This window comes from Dromiciops gliroides, chromosome 1 (genome assembly GCF_019393635.1).
Source record: "Dromiciops gliroides isolate mDroGli1 chromosome 1, mDroGli1.pri, whole genome shotgun sequence".
NCBI lineage: Eukaryota > Metazoa > Chordata > Mammalia > Microbiotheria > Microbiotheriidae > Dromiciops > Dromiciops gliroides.
Window position 1 is genome coordinate 324079376 of NC_057861.1, and position 4727 is coordinate 324084102.

Below are 4727 nucleotides of genomic sequence, written 5' to 3' on the forward strand. Positions count from 1 at the left end.
TCTCTGTTTTAAGTGTATTTCTTATAAACAACATATTGTAAGATTCTGTTTTTTAATCCATTCTGCTATCTGCTTCCAATCTATGTGTTATTTCATTCCATTCAAATTCAGTTGTAATTACAATGTGTTTCTCTCTATATTATTTTTTCCCTCTTTATCTTTATCTCTCTCCTCATCCTTTCAGCCCTCTTCTTCCTCAAAATTGTTTGCTTTTGAAAAATAGAGAATACTTCACAAATTCCTATGTCATCCTTGGATAGGGTACATGCTAATCTTCTCTGAATTATTTAAGTTGTAGTATATGTGCTGCTGAAGACAACACACATTATCTTTTTTGATCTTAAAACAACCCTATTAGGTAAATGTTATAGTTGTTAAGTTGTTATTATCTACATTTTACAAGTGAGGAAAGATTTTCTGAACATATAAATGACTTGACCATAGTGTCTGAGGTGGGTTTCAAACCCAAATCTTTCAAACTCCATGTCCATTTCTCTATGGTATGTTATCCTCAGTATGGTAATGGGGAAACAATATAAAGATAAGGATATGTAAGGAGAGGCAGTGTATTAGAGTCTGGAAAGGCTGATTAGGCATCATCAGGCTCTGTCATTTATTGGCTGTATGAACTTGACAGAGTCCCTTAATTTCTCTGACTTTTAGTTTATGAGTAAAATTGGATAGCACAACTTACTTTAGTGACTTCCAGTCCCCACAGGAATTTGTGGGGATCAGTATAATAATATATAGAAAAATCATTTAATTTTAAAGCTACATAGTAATGTGGGTCCTTATTATGTGATAAGTATCGAAGCTTTTTGGAGATGGGCCTTAATTTGAGATGGAGGAAAAGAAACAAGATGGTCCTTCAGGAAAAAAAAAAGAAATTAATTTGTAAATTTAGAAATATTATATAAGTTTTAGCATAAGTAAGAGTATGATTGATAGAAAGATGCTGATAATGATGAGCAAAAGTCTAGAAGTGGTAAGAACAGTTGTATGATGTGTGTATTTGTTTTCAAAGTGTTGACTTGCTTTCTAAATGTGTGGTCACTGTTGAATAAAATTACACAGTTTGGGGCAGCTAGGTGGCGCAGTGGATAGAGCACTGGCCCTGGATTCCAGAGGACCTGAGGTCAAACCTGACCTCAGACACTTGACAGTAGCTGTGTGACCATGAGCAAGTCACTTAACCCCAATTGCCTCACACACACACACAAAAATTACACATTTTCCTGAATCATAATTGAGAATATAAACAGATTTAGCCAATTTTGAAGACTTCTAGTGCTTTCCTATTAGATTTAGGATAAAATAGAAATTCAATGAACTCTTGAGCATTCATTCATTCGTTCGTTCATTCGTCCATTCACCCACTGTTTAAAGATCACCTCAATCTCTCCCTTAATATATCTTCTGGCTTCATTTCATATTATTTTCCTTCAATTGTCTATATTATCTGGACAAACTAGAATATTATCTAGTCCTGAAACTCAGCACTCCCTCTCCAAACTCCCTACAGTCCCTTTGCATAAAATCTTATCTGCATCTAGAATAGCTTTCTCTTCAATTATACTCTGCAAATCTTTCTGTTCCTTAAATACTTAGTTCTAGTACCAACTTTCCACAAAACCTTCCTCATCCACCCAGTGTTCTCTCTTTCCTCTGTAGCAAGTAAAATTATATGTGGTTGCCCTATTACTCTCCCAAATTTAAGGAAAATGATCTGGGGTTTATTATATATTTGTTACTTAGAAATTAGAGGCTACTGTACCAGTTTGGGGCCATTAAGCATTTATTAAAACATATTAAATATTATTAAAGAGAATACACATGGCTCTGAAAGGTAAGAAAGTCTAGCTAGGAGAGAGGAGAGAGAGAGAACTGGACCACATGGTTCTCCTTCCGCGTTCCTAGGCCAAGAGAGCAATCAGCTAGCATAAACTCTCTGAGGGAAGTATGAGAGGTGGCCGTTACACACTGCTTAAATGTAATTGGCAAGCATCATTCAAATCTATTCTTTCGCTGGATTTCATGATGGTTTGGCACATTCCTGCTGATGTCAGAGCCCAGAGAAGAGATCCTTTGGTGGGAACAAGGCTTTCAGGTAGGTGTGGTTTTGAATGAGGTAACTTCCTGACTCTGGGCTGACCTTAAGAAAGGCCAGGCCAGGGGCAGGTAGGTGGCACAGTGGATAAAGCACAATCCCTGGATTCAGGAGTACCTGAATTCAAATCTGGCCTCAGACACTTGACATTACTAGCTGTATGACCCTGGGGAAGTCACTTAACCCCCATTGCCCCACAAAAATACAAACAAACAAAAAAGAAAGGTCAGGCCATGTTCTCTCAGTGGGGGGGGGGTCCTCTGGGAGTGCAAAAACACCTGTTATTAATAATTTTCTCACACCTCAAATCATGTCATGTTATATTAATTTGTATTTAAAATTATTTTTAATGTATGAATCTTTTCTTGAGGATAGGGATTTTTTTCCTTTATGTTACCAGTGTCTGACATATAAATGACACTTAAGAAACTCTTGAGTGAACTTAATTTTATGTTTCTAAATTACTATTTTCATTCTAATGAATTCAGTATACTTTTACCTATAAATTTTGTCAGTCATTTTTGTTTGTTTGGTCAACATATATCACTTCAGGGAAAGGTCAAAGCTGATTGGTATGGCACTGAATAGGTAAATTAATTTAGGTAAAATTGTCATTTTTATTTATTATATTAGATAACCCATCCATGAGCAATTGATATTTTTCAAATTATATAGATCTGAATTTTATTTGTGTGAAGTGTTTTGTAATTGTGTTCATAGACTTTCTGGGTTTGTCTTGGCAGGTAGACTCCCAAGTATTTTATATTGTCTACCAATACTTTAAATGGAATTTCTCTTTTTATCTTCTGCTGCTGAGCTTTGTTGGTCATGTATAGAAATGGTGATGGTGTAGATTTATTTTATATCCTGCAGCTTTGTTGAAGTTGTTCATTGTTTCAAGCAGTTTTTTAGTTGATTCTTTAGGATTTTCTCAATATACCATCATATCATCTTCAAAGAGTGAAAGTTTTGATTCCTCCTCGCATATTCTAATTCCTTCAATTCCTTTTTCTTCTCTTATTGCTATAGCTAATATTTCTAGTAAAATATTAAATAATAGAGGTGATAATGGGCATTCATGTTTCACCCCTGATCTTATTGGGAATGCCTCTAACTTATCCCCATTACATATTGTAAGGATTGGAATGACACCACCTGCTGGAGACTTACTGTAGAAAAGCTCTACCATGAGGAGAGGACCTCTGAGGGCAGGACCATATGGCTCTCTTTGGCATCAGGAATTGACGTTTGCTTGTGGGAGGAAGAAGCGGGAGGCTGGCATGCTGGCTAACTCTTTTTCCTGAGGATTCTGGTGGAGAAGGCAGATAGAAATGCACTCTCCCTTTAATAGATAGATGAATCTAGGCCTTTTTCTCTCTCTTTTCTAAATTCTTTTTCTCCTTAATAAATGCTTAAAAGTCTAACTCTTGCTAAAGCTTATAATTTATTGGCAACTACTCATTACATAGTTTAGACAGTATAGCTAGAATTTTAGCCCTTACAAAATGGCTGACCATGAAGAGGAAAGCTGAAACCTCCATCTTCTGATCTTCTGGTTGGTTAGGAAATTTCCCCTACCCTGTCCCTTTAAACTGCTAAATACTTGGTGGTTTTTTTTTTTCCCTTTAAATTTTCAAATGGATTTTTTCAACTCCCTAAATACCCTATTTCTGATTTTATTCTGTTTAACCAGACAAATGGGGGATAAGATCATGTTAATGCTTTGTTTTTGTGCATTTTCTATTTTTATTTTTGTTAGAAGAGCCAGCAAGGTACTCACAGAAGTGTGCTCCCCCTCTCCCAGCCATGCTTCTGATTTCTGCAGCTTTTCCAAATTCTAACATTAATTGTAGCTCTAATTTTGCATGCCTGGAAGCTTCTCTAGAAGCTTTTAATCTGCTAGAAGCAGGGGAAGGGGAACCCAGGCCTGAGTTTTATTCCTGGGCTGGGCACCATGTGGGAGAGGTGGTCCCCTTCCCTTATCTAGGGACCCCCCGTGCCAGTTCGTGAGGGACTGCCCCTCTGGACAAAACTTTCCTCTCTCCCTTTTCTATATTTTTATTAACATATTGTTAGTTAGCATGGGTTATTATATTCTGTTATTTTTGACTGTTTCATCAAGGAAACACCCTGTTTCTTGAAGAAACAAAGCAGGGACTGTAACGATTGGAATGACGACAACTGCTAGAGACTTACTGTAGAAAAGCTCTGCCATAAGGAGAGGGCCTCTAAGGGCAGGACCATGCGGCTTTCTTTGGTGTCAGGAAGTGACGTTTGCTTGTGGGAGGAGGAAGGGGGAGGCTGGCGCACTGGCTCACTCTTTTTCCTGAAGACTCTGGTGGAGAACGCAGCTAGAAATGCACTCTCCCTTTAATAGATAGATGAATCTAGGCCTTTTTCTCTCTCTTTTCCAAATTCTTTTTCTCCTTAATAAATGCTTAAAAGTCTAACTCTTGCTAAAGCTTATAATTTATTGGTGACCACTCATTAGATATTTTAGACAGTATAGCTAGAATTTTAGCCCTTACAATATAATGTTTGCTGATGGTTTTAAGTAGATACTGCTTATTATTTTTGTTTGATTTTTTTGATACTGCTTGTTACTTTAAAGAAAGCCCCA

The 4727-nt window shown here is 36.9% G+C and overlaps 1 non-coding gene across 1 annotated transcript; it reads right to left on the bottom strand.

The window, feature by feature from the left end:
* Positions 1-215: 215 nt before the first annotated feature.
* Positions 216-322, bottom strand: LOC122737654. Its single transcript, XR_006354465.1, has one exon. It is a non-coding gene; the product is annotated as a U6 spliceosomal RNA (small nuclear RNA).
* Between the last annotated feature and the right edge of the window lie 4405 nt (positions 323-4727).